General features: G+C 40.2%; 2 long non-coding RNA genes and 1 pseudogene across 2 annotated transcripts; 1 reads left to right on the top strand and 2 right to left on the bottom strand.

Moving 5' to 3' along the window:
- Positions 1-909: 909 nt before the first annotated feature.
- Positions 910-19989, bottom strand: LOC125197255 (annotated as a pseudogene).
- LOC125201211 lies at positions 3436-4867 on the top strand. Its single transcript, XR_007172854.1, has 2 exons — positions 3436-4564; positions 4662-4867. It is a non-coding gene; the product is annotated as an uncharacterized LOC125201211 (long non-coding RNA).
- Positions 7317-8853, bottom strand: LOC125201209. Its single transcript, XR_007172853.1, has 2 exons — positions 8787-8853; positions 7317-7534 (listed from the first exon to the last, which is right to left on the bottom strand). It is a non-coding gene; the product is annotated as an uncharacterized LOC125201209 (long non-coding RNA).
- Positions 19990-22000: the final 2011 nt, after the last annotated feature.

The raw sequence follows: 22000 nt of genomic DNA, 5'->3' as shown, positions 1-22000 counted from the left end.
AGTTGAAAATTTATTTAAAAATGAATGTGGATAAATTTTTGAAAATGATGAAATGATGATTAGTAGACTATTTTTTTTTTTGGAAGGAAGAGGGTAAGTTTGACAACTATTTTTACATAGGATTATGAGATAGGTTGTCTATTTCGCCGACTTAATTTTTTCAAAATAGAACACTTATTTGGAAGAAGTTCGTAACAATGTTGTTTTTGAGGAAACATCCTAACCACAAATTGTATGGCTCTTTATTTGAGTAGTGAGTACTCACGAATACAAAGCTTGACGTGTTCATGCTAATTTAGGTTGAAATGTACAAAATCATGTCTAAGTTATGTAAAGAATTAGAAGAGAAATATTCCAAATACAAAATTGAAATTCACGCATTGAAAGAAAGAGTCCAAATATTAGTGTGTAGAATGGCGCATTTATTGGGATGGCGCTGGCTCTTAGGCACGTGCTGCTTGTGCACCTGCGCTCTATTCTGATTTTTACCTTTTGAATGCTTATAATTGTCCTTTCAATAGTTTGAATTTTACTTTTGTTAAATTAAGAGCGTCTCCGGTGGCGCCCTTCTCACTAGGACTTCCACTAGGACTTCTCACAAAAATTTCTTGCCACGTTATCACTAGCCCTTCCCATTTTACTGCCACATCACTAGGACTTCCCATGCACTAGAACTTCCCGCAATTATTCAATTTACGGACTTAAAATTTACGGAATTAAAATATCGACACGGAATACGAGAAAATTCGAATACTTCATTAAAAAAATTACATCATACTTAAAAAAATAAATTACATAATTAAAAAAAAATTACATAATTTTAAAAAAATTTACATAATTTAAAAATAAAATTACATAATACCTAAAATTACATAATCATAAAAAGTCGAGAAATACAACCCTCGGCTCTCACTCCTCCTCGTCCTCGTCCCCGTCGCCCGTGCCGCTGCCGCCTCCGACGTCCTCGCCCCCAATCTCGACGCTATAATCATCAATGGGTGGCATTCCTAAATCGCGCCAACATGCATCGACCACATCCTTGCACAACCTTTTGTACACATGATCGTGCGTGCTAAACCACCTACTCGTGCTCTGCATCAGGGTCTTCGTTAGCTGCGCGCGGGCGAGACGGTCGTTACCTGGGCCTTCTGGGGCCTCCGATTCGACCTCGTAGGACCCGCTGCCGCTGCCGCTTCCCCTCGCCATCCGCTGCGCAGCCTTTTGCCCCATCGGGCGACGACGACGGCGAGAGTCTGATCGTGGTAGCGGGGCCACTTCCTCGGCTTCGGGGAGCTCGTGCGAACCAGCACTGCTGCTGTACTCACCGGAAGAGTTGATCTTTGTCCGCTTCCAGCCCGAGTGGACACCCACAACAAACTTTTGCGAATCCCTGACCACGAGAAAGGCCTCCCATTGGTCAAAATCTTTGAACTTCAATTCTTTGTCGGGGTACTGGGCCAAGGCTCGTTTCTTCACATCATCCTCAGACATGCCGCTGGTTGCCATGCGCATGTTGTTTTGGTAGAGGTCGGCAAAACGACTGAGCTTAGGCCTCAACCGAAGCCACTGTTTCCGGCATTGCTCGGAAGTGTGAGGCTTCGCCCCAGACGGTTTGCATATGAGGTAGGCCTCACTAATGCGAAGCCACAATCGGTCAACATACTGGTTCGGCCCGACATAGGGATCCTCTACTACACTGAACCGGGCCTTCGCAAGTGCGACATTTTCCCACACGGTCCAGATCGCCCTCCTCTCCGGCTCATCCTCACCCTCCTCCTCCTCTGCCCCCGTGTGCGAAGAAGAGCTCGGGACTTTAGCCTTGCCCCTACCCCCGCCCCTGGCCTTGCCCTTGCCTTTGCTCCTGCCCCTTGCAGCAGGCTCCGCCTCTTCGGGAGTCTCACGGATCAGCGATAGCCCTAACTCCGCTCCCAGCTCCTCAAAAGAGAAAGTCTCGATGCCGGCGTACTGAGTCTCCGAAACAGTACTAGGGGAATCATCGGCCAACAAATCTATATATGGGCGATAGACAGATTCCCTAGGCGTCCTCGGGCTCCTGTGCTGCATCGACCTACCCACCGCCATATTTGGCGGCGTACCGCCCATCCCCACTGCCCCGGGCATCATCCCACCCACCCCCGCCATATTTGGCGGCATACCGTCCATCCCCGCTGCCCATGGCATCATCCTACCCATCCCCGCCATATTTGGACGTCCGACCGTCGCCACAGTGACGGACGTCCGAGTGGGACGTGGGGGTGACGGGCGAGGCCATCCGACGGGCATATGGGACGGGCGTGGGCGCCCTTGCCCTTCACTATGGCGAACGTCCGGTCGGACGTCGGCGACGTCCTACCGCGACGTCCGCCATTGGAGACGCTCTAAGCGAATCTTTGTTTACTCATTTTAGCGTTCATGCAGTAATAATCACTATTACCACCGACTGTTGGAATTTTGTCTCTTTACGCACTTTTGATATCATAAATTTTCAATTCTACGACGTACTAAAATAATTAGCAAATCAATGCATCTATTTCTATTTATAAAAAATAGTCTTAATAGTGGACGACTGAAGATGATACCGTTATCTGATCGAGTCATCTTTGGAGAATTCACTTAGATTAACACACATTATATTATGGTTCCGACAAAACATTGTGTTCCCATATAATATTATGAGGTGTGATCAGTTGCTAACTTTGTTAAGTTTCTAACTCTGCTAACTCATCAATGCGGTCTATTAAAAATGTAAACATGCCAACACATAATTTTGTTGACATTTCAATGTACCGTGTTGACATTATGTGTTGACATTTAATGTCATTGTGTTTACATTTTTAATATACTGTGTTAATGAGCTAACAACTTTATAAAGTTAGCAATACAACACACCACCTCGTAAGTATATTTATGTGATCGTCTCAGATAAGATGTCAAACTAATCATATGATGTAACTGATGAAATAAAAAAAACTTAGTATACATGCTCAAAAAATATAAGCTCAATAATTGTAACACCCCGATTTTTTGCTATCTTTTAGTTGTTCTAAAAATGATGTCAGTTTTGAAGCTGGTTTTTTTTATTCTTGTTAAATCCTTGATTCTTTTCGACAACTAAAATGTTTATTGACGAGCAAGAGGAAGTTCTTTCGTGCTTGGGCTTGTCCAAATCAAATGATCAAAATTATTTTATTTTCTCTAGAAATTCTTTTATTGAGGAAGCCATTTATTTGAGCCCAATTGAACTACAACAACTTACTTATATTTTATATTTTATGTGAACCCAAGAATAATTTTGAACCCAATTATTCAAATAAACTTGTTGAGCCCAAACTTCTTTCTCCCCAAGAAGTGGCGCCTTTTCTTCTCCAGGTATGACTCTTCTCAGCAATCAAAGGTCACATGAGTTTAATACACCAAACTCTTTACTTTCTCTATTCTTCCCAATCATACTTTCTCTGTACACCATTTTTATTTTCTTCCTCTCAAGCATCAAAGGGAACACGAACTAAGAAGAAGAGAAAGCATCCAACTTTCAAGTGAGAAAGTAGAAGGGACAGGAGATATAAAAAAAGGGGCCTCATAATTTCCAGCCCATACCTTGATTCTTTGCATAAGAGGTTGGGCGCTGCCTGACCGAGAAGAAGTCGCTGTTCGAACTACAACGACGGTGAGGGAGAGGTAGAATCGAGGGCTGGGCGCGCGGTAACATTGGTGCAGCAGCAGCGGCTGAACCGAGAGAACAGCAGCGGCATCAGCCGTCAACTGCTGAAGATAGAAACGGTGAGAGCTGGAGACGCACGGCAGCAGCGACGGAAGGCGATATCTGGGCGACAGCAGCTACGCTGTGAAGGCTGCCTCAGCGAACAACATCGACAGTTTCCTCCGAACAGCGGCTGCTCGGCAGCGACACGCACCTGCGCAACGGACAGCATCAGCGCGATGGTGAATTGAATGGAGCGATAGCGACTGGCCGAATTGTGACGGATTGCAGCAGCGGCTGTTCTCAGCAGCAGCAGTCGCGGCTGCTCATGACGGACAGCAGCAGCGGGCTGATGAAACTCCGAGAGTGCAGCGGCGACGACCCCAGCAGTGTCGACGGGCTGTCTGCAATAGCAGCCGCGACTCACGACGGTACTACAGTGCGAGAGAGAAAAGCGGAACGGCGAGGCCGGAGGCTTGAACTGCACCGTGACAGCAACGACACTGCGCTCTGACCGACGGAGGAGTTGCGAACTGAGGAAGGGAGATGGTGATGTATGACGGTAGAAAGAGAGAACGAGACTGAGAGAGGATGACAGTGGGCTTGGACCGAGGGAGAGACAGCATTGGCTGACAGGAATCTTCGGTGGTCTCATTAATCCGGATTTTAGACGGCGGGGACTTCAGTCTTACACCACGATCGAGCAGTAGCACGATGGCGGGTCATCGGAGGCGACTGATTTTAGGAGATGCGAAGAGAGACGGCTGGAGAGAGAGATATGGGTGAGAGAGAAAGATGACAGAAGTGTTTCAATGAGAAGTATAGGACTTCAAAGCCCATTTTGGAAGTTCACTATCACATAAGGTGAGAAAAGTTGAAGATGTTTTAGGCCTTGTTACATTTAAATGTTTTGTGCTGTGCGAATTTTATTTTAAAGTTTTGGGCCTTTGTTTTAATTAAGGAGATGAATTGGAGTTAATTTGGTTTGGCCAAATTAATAAAATAGAAGTTCGGCCGGAGTACATTAAATCAATGGGTGACATCACACACGCTTTTTGAGGAACAAGTTAAGGCTTTAACAAATGAGGTGGGCTTTCTTTTGAAATATTTTGAATTATTTTGCCAAATGATGAATGATGTATCTACTTTGCAAAATGCATTATGTCTTGCCATATTTTAGTTTTGATGGAGCTGCCAATCTGATTGTCTACTGGGTTGATTCCCTAGACTTTGATAGTTAACGAATTCGGGTCTGACTAGGGGGTGAGCCCTTACTCAGGCTAGTGTTCACGGATAGGGATCGTGAGCCGTCTTTCGGGTCGGCCGGTCCAGTGATCGAGTTTGTGGCCACATTCTCATTTCACATGATGGTTCAGATTTGGTATGTGACAGTTGATGATGATGATAGTAGATCGGTCGATCACCATTTTCTAAAGTTGAAAGAATTTTAGTGTTTCTCAGCAGATTTTAAAGTAAAACCCGAGTGCACTTAAAGATGGCATGGCATGACTTTATTTTATGAAAATATTTTGGCATGAGTTCACTGAGTGCATCAAGTACTCAGCCCTGCATGTGTTTTCCTATGTGCAAGTTGAGCTGTGACGAGCGCGGTGGGTGTTGAGCATGAAGATGTTTATCAAATGTTCAGAATATGTTGTGTCTTCATACATGATATTATTCTACTCGAATGTTTCCGCTAAACAGTATTTCTTTGAGTTCAAGTATTGTTGAAATAATATTCATTCCGAGTTGTTGATTATTGAAGTGATACTCTGAATTTTTTTATTCGAGCTATTTCTTATTACATCAAGCTTTGGTAGAGTATATCTCGTTGTTCCCCTTTTCTTCTCCGCTTCTTTAACCATCCCCTAGTCACGATCAACCGTGTTTTCTATCCTTAGAAAATGCGGCCATGACAATAATTCTAGCTAGATTTATGTATTTGTATCATATCATATAACTCATCATTGTTGTCTTTGCTAATATATAGCTGCTTCTGCTGATGTAGTGTTGGGATGGATCAGCCTTTAGGTTTTGAAAAATATGGATCCCATTCATGAGGCCCTACCACTTCACCTTCATCCAACAAATCATATTTCCAGCTTAGCTCCTCAACAAAACCATCATCTCTACGCCCCTCAATCATGTCCTTCCTCAGCTTCGTCACCTTGTCAACGACCGCGCTAACCGCCACATCAAAGGCGTCTCTAAACGTCTTCATCTTCGCGCGAGGGTCAGCATATATAACCGCCTCCCTCATCTCCTTCACCCTCTCCGCGGGGATTTCTCTCAGCCTTTCCTCTATGTTAACGTTCCCGCGAATGTCATCCTCGGAAAGGAACACAGAGTACACTGAATAGTTCTTCGGTAAATGCCATGTGTACTGCGTGTAGGCGGACGCTGGATGGGTGAACACGGGTATGCAGCCAGCGAGCATGGAGTCAAACGCTGATCTTCTCGTGTACGAATCGCCTTGAGGCTGCATGCAGAAAACCGAGCTCTGAAACATCCGCATTACACTACTCGGAGAATTGCACTTGCTCTCCCCAACTCCGCACTCCAACAACTTGCACAACGACGAATCCTTGCATTGCTCAATGATCTGCCCCCGGATCGACTTGGCATTGCCTGGCTGGACGTGGGGCTCCAGCAAAACAGAACAGATACTTCCGCGCTAGTCTCCTCTGAAAGCTTTAGAGATAGACTCCATAAATGGAAGCAGAGAAAGAGACAAATATTATCAGAAGAGATATCTCATTGCTACTTTGTTCAACAATACATTAGGAATTTATACAAGATGAAAGAAGTATCTAGAAAGTGACAACAATGCTAATCGTCCATGAAGGACCACAAGAGATTCCCAATCCTGTTAGGATCTCTTCACAGAGGCTATGCAACGTCGCCACGTTGCATATTTGTTTTCTCTTCTTTAATCTTAACTCTATCACGCCCCCGCAATTCGAGCGTAGATAGCGAACAAATGCCGAGTTTGTTTCGTAATCTAGCGAAGAATTGGAGACTAAGAGGCTTTGTGAGTATGTCCGCCACTTGGTCGATTGAAGGGACATGACGTAGGTCAAGTTGCTTAGCTAGGACCCTGTCTCGGATGAAATGCACATCCAATTCGATGTGTTTGGTGCGTGCATGAAGGACGGGATTGGATGCGAAGGAAATAGTACTCAAATTGTCGACCCAAATGGTGGGTGGCTTGGGTGGCAGCATGTTAATTTCAGAAAGTAGAGACATGATCCAAGTGACCTCAGATGCAGTGAGAGTGAGGCTGCGATATTCAGCTTCAGTGCTCGAGCGAGATATGATAGATTGTTTCTTTGAGCACCAAGAAATAAGATTAGACCCAAGAAAAGTGCAATATCCAGTGACTGACTTCCTGTCATCAAGATCCGCCCAATCTGAGTCACAAAAGGCACTAACCATGTTATTTGAGCGACGAATGTGAAGGCCGAAGTCAGTTGTGCCAGCCAGATAGCAGAGAATGCATTTCACAGCCTTCCAATGAGTGTCAAGAGGAGAGGCCATGTATTGGCTCTGTAACACCCCTTACCCGATAATTTTAATAATCGAATAAATGATGTCACATTTTGGTACAAATCCTGACTCAACAGAAAAAAGTATATATATACACTAAACAACCTTGCTAACTCGTAACTATTTACAAATATGAATGTCTAACAAAATTTTTGGAAGTAAAATAAACATTTCACTTTCTAGACATGCCACGTCTAACATATTCAAAAGAATTACCAATGGAAAAGCGTTGACTGGAGACCTGACTTGAGCAACTGTGAAGAAAAAGAGCTAATTCGATCACCTAATCTGCAGGGGGAAAAGAAAAGAGTGAGCTTCAACAAGCCCAGTAGTATACCCACATTAGAGCTTAATTTCCGGAGTTAAGTAAACGTTAGGCAATCTATATATTTATAAAATTTATTACCATGAATTCTTCTATCTAGAATCAATATCCTTATATCGGTATACATATGCTTACTTTTTTTTTAAAGGTAAACAACAATACATCTGACATTTATATCTTCCTTTCTTGATTGACCTTTATATCCTCCTTTCTTGATTTTCTGGGACTTACAGAAGTCATAATCATATAATACTTCACTGATATATCCAGAACTATACAGTGATAATATACATGTCATCACTCATATAGTTTTAACACAAGTACACTTACCAAATCTATACATATTTATTCTTTACCAAAACCAACAACCATTTAAATTCCACATTCATATATTCGCCATTGATCTCAAAATATACCACATAATTAGTAATCACATATCCATTCATAAAATATATAAGACAAAGTTCAAAATAAAAATAAGCTAGCTAATTCCAGATAATTACACCAGTCATTCAATTAAACTCAAAGAATACGTTACAATCTTATTCAAATATCAGCGCATATACGGATAACATATCACTGACATTTTCACATATACGAACAAATATAGCCCCTTAAGTGCTTCGTGACAGACTGGGGTACGCGAGCTAGATCAGAAACAGAGAGTCAGATGCAGATGCGGATTTAGTCCTCGAGAGGACTCCGCTCCGACCACCCATTTAGGGTGCAGACAGATAATTTAGACCACCCATGAGGGTGCAGATCAGAGACAGAGATATCAGAGCCAGAGCCAGATCAGAGACCACCACTTAAGGTGCAGACAAATATTCAGATAATCACGATCCTCGCTTCGGTGATCCAGAAGACGAGTGATCACAGATAAAGCCAATTGTACCCACAGAAAGCACTCAAGCACAGGGCGTACACGTACACAGAGTCAAGTATACTCAATTTCATCTCAATACTTATATTAAAAAGTATCTCTAACAGAACACCTCAACAACTATTTGCATACCCTATCATATCATATCACATATTTCCAGTCATAAGCAACATATACAAATCACATAATGCATCACCGATTAGCACACAATATTCTATATGCAATCAAGTAAACTTAATTCAGGAATTAAAGACCTAATGTAGAATACACTATTATATATGCAATTACGTAGACTTAATTCAGGAATTAAAATCCAATGAAGAGTATACTACCTCGAGCACAAAGAGTCTTGACATCGAAATCCTAGATTCCTGCTCCTCCTTGCTCGTGTTACCTTACCTTTTCACACATATGTGCACATAAATTTCATGTATCAATCATCATTACAAAATACTTTAAATATGAATCATATTCTCTTTTTAGTTTCTTTTAACCATTTACATGCCTAGCTTATTCAAAATATTATCCACGCTCAAAATTCCAAACCTATATCTTGTGACCAAATTATAGCTAAAACATTAGAAACTTGAGTTCTTAGAGACTAATTTACATAAGATAGCACACAGATTCACTATTTTTCACCAACTTAGAATTAAGCTTATAATAAATATTTCTAAATTTGCATATCTCACTTATCATGAACATCTTTAACCGAAAATATACCGGCATTATCAAGTTTCACACTTAGCTATACACTGTCCCAAACTTCATCATGCAAAGAATAATAATTTCCCTTCACTAAGGTGTAAATCATAGTTATAAGATAAATTCTAAAATTAATCCAAGTAGCATAACAAATATTACAAGCTAAAAAGAATAATCCTAAGCTTCCCCTACATTCACACATTAAGATAAACTTCCATTTTCATCTCTCTAACTATTTTAGGCAGAAATTAGCTATAAAAAGCTTAGAGTTTTGCCGGGGTATTTCTTTTTTACTTCTAGAGTAAAACTTAGGTTCCATATTTGTACTGCACTTTTTTTAAAATCCGACTTTGGGAGAGACGCATTAAGGTCATGCGTCTCCTTTTAATGAAACGCACGAGCGTCATGCGTTTTAGGGTAAGACGCATAGAGATCATGCATCTTTGAATTTTTTTGAATTTTATTTTATTTTATTAGAAGATGCATAAGCGTCATGCGTCTCTTCGTCGAATTAAAACAGACGCGAGCAGAGGCAGAAGCTTCATTCTGCGCAAGAGAGAAAGGGGCAGGCGATTTGTTGGTCGATTTCCGGCGATTCTCGCCAATTTTCGGCCATTTCCTCTTATCTTTCGGTAAGTTTTGTTCAATCTTTCAACATTTCTCACTTATTCGTTGTTTATTGCATAACATTAGGGTTTCTAATGCCAAACTTGTCAAATTTACTAAATTAGGGTTTATAGAAAAAAATTGTCTCTAATTGTTATTATGTTGTATATTTTTTATGCAGAAATGATGCCAGTATTTGTGAGTTTGTATTGGGGTGGTAGAATAGTTCAACTTCCTGAAGTGGGTATTGGTTATGATCCACCTCGTGCGAGAGGCTCTATCGTATTGAATTCATGTGTCTCATTCTCTGAATTAGTTGCAATGATATGTGCTAAGATAAGAATAGATATGAATCAACATTCCATTGAAATATCATGGAGGCATTGTCTCTATGGTACCGGTATGAGTTACATATGTACTGGGGTTGACAGTGATAACAGTGTGATGTTTATGTTCAATGAGGCTCAAAATTCTACTCGTCATATTGAATTATTTCTTGAGTATTCGCCTTTAAGAAATGTAGAAATCCCACCAATTGTTGATTACGGTGTTGGATCATCTACGAGGGTTGAATATATGAGCTTTGATTGTGGTATGAATGAGCAAGCAGATGTTGCTGATGCTACTGATGTTGGAATGAATAATCAAGTGAATGTTCAGGATAATGTTGATGTTGATGTTGTACGAAGAGACCGTGATCCACCATTGTCGTCGTCATCATCTGACACTATTTTAAGTGATGATTCTCAAGCTGATATTTCCAATGATGAGGAGGTAATATATAAACCCGTCGTGCAAGGTGGTTATGATCCACCTCGTGCGAGAGGCTCTATCGTATTGAATTCATGTGTCTCATTCTCTGAATTAGTTGCAATGATATGTGCTAAGATAAGAATAGATATGAATCAACATTCCATTGAAATATCATGGAGGCATTGTCTCTATGGTACCGGTATGAGTTACATATGTACTGGGGTTGACAGTGATGAAAGTGTGATGTTTATGTTCAATGAGGCTCAAAATTCTACTCGTCATATTGAATTATTTCTTGAGTATTCGCCTTTAAGAAATGTAGAAATCCCACCAATTGTTGATTACGGTGTTGGATCATCTACGAGGGTTGAATATATGAGCTTTGATTGTGGTATGAATGAGCAAGCAGATGTTGCTGATGCTACTGATGTTGGAATGAATAATCAAGTGAATGTTCAGGATAATGTTGATGTTGATGTTGTACGAAGAGACCGTGATCCACCATTGTCGTCGTCATCATCTGACACTATTTTAAGTGATGATTCTCAAGCTGATATTTCCAATGATGAGGAGGTAATATATAAACCCGTCGTGCAAGGTGAGCAACCACTTCCAGAATACGTTCACAGTGGGTTGAAATATTTTCGCAAATTACCGAGTGGTCCTTTTGGAGTACCTGATGTTGGTAACGAACACAACACTATGTACTGGGATGAGGAACATCCGTATCGGATTAATGCTGGAACAAAATTTGATAGCAAGTTGCATGTGAAGACTGCTATCACTATGTGGAGTTTGAGGCAACATCGACAATTTAGGGTGGTGGAGAGCAAATTAAGAAGGTGGCATGCTAAATGCAAATATCCAGCGGGGAGGACTGAAGATGGGGTAGCTATTATCAGCGAGACCGATGCTGAAAAAGCGAATGAATGTTCTTGGGAAGTTTCTGTGACACAACGGGCCCATGATGATATGTGGGAAATTAGGAAGTGGGTGGAACGCCATAGTTGTGAAGGCCATCGTAATGATAGAGGACATGCTAACTTTTCATCATCAATGATTGCTTTGTGTATTCGGCATCAATTGCTAAAAAATGCTGAGTACAAAGCCGCAGCCGTAAGAAATTTTGTTCATGACAAATTTCATGTGGTAATCAGTTATAAGAAGGCATGGTATGCGCGGAGAAGGGCTATAGAGATTGTATTTGGTGGGTGGGAGGAGTCATTTATACAGTTGCCAAGCTACATTCTTGAACTGCAGTCAAGGAATCCAGGCACAATTGTTGAGTGGAAGCACAATGAGTTGTTGAGCCAGGGACGTAATAAAGTCTTCTATTATGTTTTCTGGGCTCTTGGGCCTGCTATACATGCTTTCCAAGAGTGTCAGCCAGTTTTAACAATAGGCGGGACTCACCTTCGAGGAAGATTTAAAGGTAAGTTGCTTGTTGCTTGTGGTGTTGATGCTAACAAGAAGACTCTGCCGATTGCATATGCTGTTGTTGATGAAGAAACTGGCGATAGTTGGCAGTGGTTTTTGGATCATATAAGAATTCATGTGGTGAAATACCAAAGGGAGGTGTGCATCATATCGGATAGGCATAAAGGAATCGTTAAGGCTATGCGTTCTGATGAATGGAAAAAGCCGCTGATATGTCACCACAAATGGTGTTTGGTTCATTTGAGGAAAAATATCATGGCGAAATGTAAGGGCATTAATGTGAAAGGCAAGATATGGGGATTGGGTATCACAACTCAAGTACGTAAATACATCCGAAGGCGACGTGCACTACGGGAGGAAAGTATTGTTGCGACACAAGAGCTCAATAAAGCCAAAAAAGAAAATTGGTCTCTTTGTTACGATGATGAACTGAGATGGGGGGTGACCTCAACAAACATGTCAGAGAGCTACAACAGAGTGTTGAAAGGTGTTAGAGAGTTGCCGATTAGAGCTTTAGTTGATCTGACATTTTGGAGAGCAGTGCAATGGTGGGCAGATAGAAAAACAGAAATACAACACACCGAAGGTCGGTTAACCCCGTTCGTCGAACTTTGAAAACATGTGTTGTGCCATCATTCAGTAGTTTATTTGAAATGTGTTTTCTCTGAAGAAATAGCACTGACGGATCTTCGGGTCCATATAATAACGGTCCGCTAGAACTTGAAGTTGCCATCTAATCTAATGACATATTAACAAAACAAAAGTTACAAGCTCACATTTAAAAAGAGGGAGACATGAATATAGAACAATAAGAATCTCGTACACTTAAATCATCTCCCAAAAATCATGTGTAGATCAAGCTTTTTGCGCAAATATTCTATTTCATCATAATTAAACTACAAGCTACGGCGAACTCAAATTAATTAATTAATAATGTATCTCATGATTCTTATCTATAAATAAGGAATTGCCTATTATCCTACTTGATCCAAACAAGCAAAACAAAGTCACATAATCATAACCAAAATGGTTTACACAATATCACAACCAAAATCACAACACCAAGCATCTCAAACATATCAAAAACTATACTATAGAATGAATTTCACCAATAAAATCCGTTATAATTAACAAAACAACAAAACATCAGTCAAAATTGAACAATTTGTAATAACCCTAATTTAACAAAATTGGGAGAAATCTACACAAAATATGCAGTAAACACCGAATTAAGGGATAAATATTGAAAGATTGAAGAAAACTTACTGTAATATGTTGGAAATCGCCGAGAATCGCCGGAAAATCGCCTGCCCTTTCCCTCTCTTGCGCAGAAAGAAGCTTCTGCCTCTGCTCGCGTCTGTTTTAATTCGACGAAGAGACGCATGACGCTTATGCGTCTTACCCTAAGACGCGTGACGCTTATGCGTCTTCTAATAAATTAAAAAAATTCAAAAAAATTCAAAGACGCATGATCTCTATGCGTCTTACCCTAAAACGCATGACGCTAGTGCGTTTCATTAAACGGAGACGCATGACCTTGATGCGTCTCTCCCAAAGTCGGATTTTAGTAAAAGTTCAGTATAAATATGGAACTTAAGTTTTCCTCTAGAATAAAAAAAGAAATATCCCGAGTTTCGCCAGATTTGGTCAAACTTCAAATTGGGGGAAAACTTAATTATGAACCCTAGCTTTAAATTCAAGAAGAAGATATACAAGTAAGAGGTGTAAGAGACTTGCTTACATATAGGAGAGATAAGTCTAGCCTAGAGCTGTTAGAAAAACGACGATGACACGCCGGAATCTGCCGGGCAACAGCGATTCAGAGAGGGTGGGAAACCGTCGTGTGTTTGAGCAGCGAAGCGGACTTGAGCCAGAGAGAGAAGAAGAAAGAAGAAAGAAGAGTCGTCGGGGCAGTGCCGGAGGGAGATGACAGCGTCGCTGATTGTGTGTGTGTATGAAAAATGGAGGTTTCTCCATGGGTGTCAGTAAAGGTGTAGAAATGTGAGGGGGGAGGGGGGGTTGACTCCCGTAAGTTCTAGAAGGGAGAATAGGAATAAAAATCCCATTCACTTCCCTCAACTCATTTTATAAAAAAAAATAATCTTTCTTATTCTTTATTTCATTTTTCTTTTATCCTATTTCAAAAACAAATCCTATACCTACAACTTAAGTATTGAAGTCTAAAATTTCATATAAACACACATTTAAGATCTTTTTATTTTACAAACAACCCGACACACTAAAATTCACTCACTGGTACTTCTAATTTAATTCTAGACTTCTATAGCATTTAACTAATTTTAAATTTACGAATTTTCAGACCGTTATATCATCGAAAACCTCTAATCGAGGACTTTTCTCAAGAACGTACTAAAACTCTTTAAAACTCAATTCTTTGCTCGCATATCTTTTCTTACACTTATTTAAGACTATATTTCATTATTCCATAATTTATCAAATTGTCAAAATTTATGTTGTTAATTAATTCGAATTATTCGCTGAAAATCCTAATTCTAGCGATTTATAGCAACGAAATTTACTCTTCCGTCTAAGGTGGGTTTCGGGGCATTACAGGCTCACTTTGTTGACATAATAACTTATTTCAGGACGAGAAATTGTGACATATTGCAGGGCGCCTACTGTGCTTCTGTAGAGTTTCCTGTCGGGAATGGGATTGCCAATTGACTTGCTGAGATGAGGAGAGGAAATCATGGGAGTGGATATTCCTTTGGCATCTTGCATTTTGATTTTGGACAAGAGCTCTTTTATATATGTTCCCCTGATCAGTTTTGCTCACTTAAATTCCCAAGAAAGTCTGCACCTCGCCTAGATTCTTCAAAGAAAAATGAGAGCTCATTTTGTCAATGACATCTTGTATGCATGAAGGAAAATTCCCAGTGATTAATATATCATCAACATATATTAAAAGGTAGATCACTTTGCCATTTGAACACCTGTGAAAGAAGGAGGCATCTGCCTTAGATTGTGAGAAGCCAAGAGAGATCAGAACTGAGTGTACTGTGAAAAACCAAGCTCTTGAAGCTTGTTTCAAACCATAGAGTGACTTGTTTAATTTGCAAACAAGGTTGGGAGAGCCTTGTTCGAAACCCGGAGGCTGCTTCATGTAAATTTCTTGCTCAAGATCACCATGAAGAAAAGCATTATTTACATCAAGGTGTGTGATGCTCCAATTGGCAGAAGTGGCCAAGCTTAAGATAAATCTGATGGTGTTTGGCTTGACGACGGGGCTGAATGTCTCGAAGTAGTAAAAACCCGGCTGTTGGGAGAACCCTTGAGCAACCAATCGAGCCTTGTGCCGAGCTATAGTACCATCAGAAAACCTTTTGATTCTGAAAATCCATGTACATCCATTGAGATTTTTGCCAGGTGGCAGCTCAGTCAAAGTCCATGTATGATTTTTAAGCAAATCTAGAAATTCATCTAGCATTGCTCGCTTCCAAACGGGTATGAGTAAAGCAATATAGGCAGATTTTGGAAGTAGAGATGATGGTAGGATAGTAATCAACAGCTTGGGCTTGAAGACACCGGCCTTTGCCCTGGTAATCATGGGATGAATAGAAGATGTGCCTTGAGCTGACGGGGAATCACTGGCAGTGGAGGGTGGATCAGAATGGTGATCATGATGCTCAATTGGAGGATCAGGGATGACAACAGTTTGTGGAGGAATGAGATCAGGTTGTAGGATTTGAGTGGGAGGATTATCAGTAGGTGAGTTCTGAGCCGAGAGTGTATGATCGTTAGATGAATTTTGAGCTGAAGTTTGAGGTGTGAGAGGATTTTGATGTGGAAAGCTAGCAGCTGGAGAGGTAGAGTGTGGAGAAAGAGTGACTAAAGGGGAAAGAGGATAGTGAAAAAAAGAGTGTGTATCAATGATGGGAGGAGATGAATGAGTTCTCAGAGGGAATTTGCAGCTCATCTATATTCCAGCTTGTACTTATTGTAAGGTCTAAGGAATGGGTAACAAATGAAGGAACTGGCAGCGGAAGCGGTGCGATGGATTAACATAATTTAACAATTATTAATCGCACAAATAAATCACATAATAATCAGATCTATTTAGCAGATTATTTAGACAAAATCTATTCGCGTAATTCTCACATGTTTCATGCTCATAACTTGAATTAATCATGCTTTAAGAATATTGAAACCTAAAACATGCTTTTCTAAGGAGCAGAAATAATACCTAATTAATTCTCCAAAGAATTGAAGATGGCTAGCAGCTTCTCCACGTGACACTTTGAATACTAGACCACAAATCTTCTCTCTGGTTCCCGAACTATACTCCGATATCAGTGTGGGCTGATCTCACCAGAATACTAGGACTTAAATAAAGAAGACAGAAGAAATCCCTTTTGGAATAGGAGAAATTTCGAGCTCCTCTTAGACAGAGGGGGACGAAAATTATAGTATATAAAATTATGATTTCTGTCTCCTTTATTCTCCTATTTATATTAAGTTCCTTTTGGGCCCAGACAAGGATCTGTGGAAGGTTTTGGATATGGGCTCATCCAAGTTACTTTTTACTAATTAAAATGAACCCACAATTTAATATAAGATATAATTGGAATATTACGAGCAGCCACTACAGAAGTAATATTGAACTCTCCCCATCCAAATCCGAAATTATAAGTAATCCGTGTTTCCATTTTAACTTTCATTTCCCGCGTTTAAGATAAAAATGTCCATTAATTAATTAATGTCTGTTATGAACTTAATTAATTAACTTCTTATTAATTCCAAGAGTGGACTTAGCATGAAACGCTTATTTATTATTCATAGAGTAATCAAACTCCAACTAGCTAGGTTCCGAATAATAAAACCTTGTTTCGCGCTCCTCTTACGGACATTATCAAACGAGACTCACCTCGTGCACGATTCAATATAATAGCAATCCTAGCACCGCTAGATATTAATCACCACTACCCAATATATCAGGATCATTGGGTTACGAAAAACCCGCACCATTTGATAAGTCAAAGTAATGCATAATCAATACCGTATGTTCAATGCTAACCTACATTGATTAAGAAACAAATATTTATCAAGACCTTGCCTTTCAGTAGATAGCCTAAGGACAAGTCTTGCTATTAGATCCGTCTAGTGCTATACCACACCAATGTCATCTTATTTCAGTAAGGCTTAGAAATATGCGGACTGACATTGCAACCTTTCTCGATGGATAGTCTAATTCCAACTAGGTTGTGAAATTCTTCTTTTTCTTTGTTTAGGACTGACCGTGTTACCTTAAAGTGGACGCCGCCCACAACCGGTCTACTAAAATAAAGACTTAGACTTTGTTAAGTTAACTTATACATTTAAACATGCATAAAATAAAATATAACAACATTATGACAAAAATAATCTGTTTTATTCCTTGAAAAATAAAATAAGAGTTTTACAGTATTCAATCACTCGAAACGTGATTTCTAGTATACAAACTCTAACAACAAAGACATCCAAAGACTTTTAGAATGTGATAAGTTTCACATTTAAAAATTTCTGATAGGGAGAAACAAATTGCAGTACCTTAGAGGAGATCCTATTGATAAGAAACACAACAGTGACAAAAGCATCGTCCCAAAAGCGTGAAGGAAGAGCTGCTTGACCGAGCATAGCAAGTCCCATTTCAATAATGTGCCTATGCTTCCTCTCAGCGAGACTGTTCTATTGAGGTGTGTAGGGACATGATACTCGATGATGAATACCATGCTCCTTAAGAAAACCAGTAAGGGACTGAAACTCCCCACCCCAATCTGATTGCAGAACCTTAATTGGCTGTGATAATTGTTTTTCAACCATAGCTTAAAATTGAGGGGAAATGTGCTTTAGCTCAGCTTTTGACTTCAGTAAATATAACCAAGTGAATCTGATGTACTCATCAATAAAAGTCACATAGTAGGAAAAACCATTTCTTGATTTGGTGGGAGGACCCCAGAGGTCCTGTGAACAATAGAAAGGGGTGCAGTGCATGTGGAGGAGGATGGAGTGTAAGGAAGTCTATGTGATTTAGCAATGCAACAAGGATGACAAAGAAGACTTGAATTCATTACTTGAAAAGAGATGTTACAGTTTTTGAGTGCCTTTTTCACAACATTATAAGCACAATGGCCTAGCCTTCTATGCCATAACTCTAAACTAGTAACAGACTTGGAAACAAAGGAAACTGTAGCAGAACACACAGTGGGTAAGCCACTAGAGTGATTATTGAAAGCAGGAGAGACTGCAGGCTTTGAGATGGAGTTGAGATGCTTGGGTGGTTTGTGAAGACAGAAGCGGTAGAGTCCTTGGTCAAGGGAACCCTTGAGGATGACTTGGTTGGTGGACAGATCCTTCACAAAACAAGACGATGGGTGAAATTCAAAAGATACCCCATTATCCTTAGCAAAACGAGATACGAAAATAAGATTTTTAGTGATGGAAGGAACATGTAATAGATCTTTAAGAATGAGAGGTCTAGACAGAGAGGTAGACTGAGAGGAATTAAGAACAGTATGACCAATATGAGTAATATTAACTTTGGAGCCATTACAAAGATGAAGCTGCTTACCACCATGGTATTCTGAGCTTGAGTGCAAGTTAGAGAGATCATGAGAAACATGATTGGTTGCCCCTGAGTCCGGGTACCATGAAGAGACTGATTCAGAATCCAGACTGAAATCAGATGGAGGGGTAAAAGATGGAGGAGAATAGGTGGGAGGGCCACGAACTTGAGCAAGATGAGCTACTGGGTTGGAGTTGAAATTAGAGTGAGCAATAGGTTGATGATAGTGTCTTGGAGGCTGGGATTGTTGAGGTGTGGTGAAATTTTGGTCGAAAAAAAAAATAGGTATAGAGCCAGGTTAGGAAACCTGCTCTGATACCATGAAAGCTTTAGAGATAGACTCCATAAATGGAAGCAGAGAGAGAGACAAATATTATCAGAAGAGATATTTCATTGCTACTTTGTTCAACAATACATTATGAATTTATACAAGATGAAAGAAGTATCTAGAAAGTGACAACAATGCTAATCGTCCATGAAGGACCACAAGAGATTCCCAATTCTGTTAGGATCTCTTCACAGAGGCTATGCAACGTCGCCACGTTGCATATTTATTTTCTCTTCTTTAATCTTAACTCTATCATCCTCATCCTATCCTGCCAAACAATCACATCATCGTCCGTAGAAGGATGAAAATACGTTGGATATGGAATTCCGTAATCGTTCGCATTCCATGGACTTGATTCGACAACAAGCATTGACATGTTCTTGGCAGCCGGCAAGAAAAGAAGCTTGCTACCCCAATCCGATTCTCGGTCAGTTAGTCGCCTGAAATCCCAAGTTATCCTGCCCGCCGCGAGAAAGTGGTCCTTCCCTCCCATAACGCGCCATTCTGGCGTCTTCGTGAGCCAATCGACCAAAGCAAGAGACACAGCATCTCTCGTTGATATATTGTGCCCCCAAAGATACTGTGCAATGTCAAATCCAGGGTAGAAGGGCACGAAAATAGCAGCAGCAAGAGAAGAGTCACTGGTCAAGCATTCGTATTGCTTCATCCGATTGTTGAATATCACGTCTAACGCAAACTGATTAGTCGCGTACCAGCCTGTTCTCGAGAAAACTCCCCCAACGTTCCCCAGTGGAGGACCTAGACCGGCATTTGTGGTGAACTTGCACATGTCGGTCCACAGGCTAAGGCTACGATATTCCTTGAGCATATCCTCGTTGAACCTCGGAGGAAGGTCATGGATGTAAATATACCTCCCCCCACACGGATCGCTCTTATTCTCAACAGTCCTCAATGTCCTCACAAAGGAATACATCGGCTTCTCCTGTTGAGGCGTGTGAATAATCGCGTTATTTGTGATAACGGGAGAAGGACTTGAATCAACAGGCAGCGTGTAAAATGATTCAGCACGACCATTACCAGTCGCCATAAAATCAAAGTACAACAGGCATAACCAAAAGAATGCTGACAACGCGACTAACAAACAAAGCCGCGAATGATGAATTTTTTCGTGCTTCTTCTCCATCGGATCAACGCGCAACTTTACTTGCAAGCAGCTATAGAAATAATGCAATAATTGAGATTGATGATGCAAACTTGTACACCAACAATAATCGAAAAAAAAAGAAGTCAGAAGAAATTAATCAAACTAACCAGAATGAATAAAAAGATGTGAAACAATTGAGCAATCGACGAGTAAAACTGAATCAGCTGCGAAATATCACGAAGCCAAAAGGAAAAAAGATGAAAGGAAAAAATCTATTTGATCACAGTCTATGACTTTTAATAAGAACGTAAGCACAAAAAGTTAGAGAAAAGATTGAGTATCAGAAAGGAAAAAAGCAGTTATAAGTTATACTCCATAATTCCTCCGTTCCATAGAAATGGATGCATTTTTTTCGGTATGGAGATTAAGAAAAATTGTGTTAGTTGAATTAAGTATGGAGAATAAGAGCATCTCCAATGGCTTTAGGCTAGCCACAGGCTAGCCACTCTCTCTCCCTGCCACGTCATCAGCACTAAAATTCTACCCGCCACATCATCATTTTACTCAAATAGGCTAGCCTAAGGCCAGCCACAGGCTAGCCGCAATAAAAATAATTCAAAAAACATCTACATTTACGGAATTAAACACAAAATACAGAATTAAATTTACGACACATATACAAGAAAAATTCGTTAATTTTATTTAAATAAAAAAAAGTACATTAACTAAGAATCAAAAAAATTACATAATAAAAAAAATCCGGGCTTCCACACACGAGCCACCGCCCCACTCTACTCCTCACTAATTTATTAAAAAACACATTAAAAAATGTTAGTATGCCTTGAATTCGTTATAGTTTGCCGCTAGCCGAACGGGGGTCTCGCTGCCCGGTCAGCGAGTCAGGGGGTCAAGGGGGGCGACGCCCCCTTGCCATGGCGGTCCGGGGGTGCGGTGAGGCCGGGGGCCGGACGCTATGACATGTTTTTGTTTTAGGTCTTAATTTTGTACTGGGCCTAGCCCGTCGTCTAGAATCGCGTTTATATAGTTTTTCAAAAATTATAAAAAAAAATATTAAAAAATAGCGCTGGCCGATCGCTCGCCGATCGGCACGCCACAATGGCGGCCAGCGCATCGGCGATCGCATCGGCCAGCGCTCGCAAATCGGCGTGCGCTTGCCTATTCTCTCGCCGATTTTGCGCTGGCCGATTCCAATAGTTCGGCTAGCCGACCGGCTAGCGACGCGAATCGGCTAGCCGGTGGGCTAGCCGCTATTGGAGATGCTCTAAAGTGGAAAATGAAAAAGGTAGAGAGATGAAGAGAGAAAACAGTAAGAGAGAATTAAGTAGGTGTGGAAAAATGTGTTGACTTTTATTAAAAAGGGAAATGACTCTATTACTATGGAACGTACCAAAATGACAAAATGACTCTATTACTATGGAATGAAGGGAGCATTATACTACTTTAATTACAATTACGTGCGGTTTTCATGTTGATATATAGTTCTAAAATCATTTATATTTGATATCCTATTCCTATGAAAATATACTAATCTTTCAAAAAAACATGGCATTTTAAAACTATAATTCAAAGTCAAAGCTGCTGACCTGCTATTATACTTTTAGCAAACTGTAATAAATTTTAGTAATATCCATAAATTTACATTATTTTCCTTATTAGGCCAACAATTGTTGTAAGCATTAAATTGTTGTGATCTCTCAATTTCAAAATCATAATCAATGTACAATGACCCAGATCTCGAAATCTAAGTCCTAGGTGATTTCTAAGAAAGAGACAACATATCAAACAATTAATGAAATGGAAATAAAATTTATCATTTTATTATTTTCTTTATCGTCATATAAAAACACGTGGGAGTTTTTTTTTTTTAAAACTAAATTCCTATAAATAGGTAAAATTACAAATAAACTCCCATATGAAGGAGAAATTATAACTGATATCAAGAGGGCTTGAACTCGGCACCTCATACAATAATGTCTAAGTTCCTTATCACTAGGACAAAGGCTATGGACTCGCTTTCCTTTTTAGTTTA

Source organism: Salvia hispanica, chromosome 1 (genome assembly GCF_023119035.1).
Source record: "Salvia hispanica cultivar TCC Black 2014 chromosome 1, UniMelb_Shisp_WGS_1.0, whole genome shotgun sequence".
NCBI lineage: Eukaryota > Viridiplantae > Streptophyta > Magnoliopsida > Lamiales > Lamiaceae > Salvia > Salvia hispanica.
This window is presented reverse-complemented; position numbering and strand designations above follow the sequence as displayed.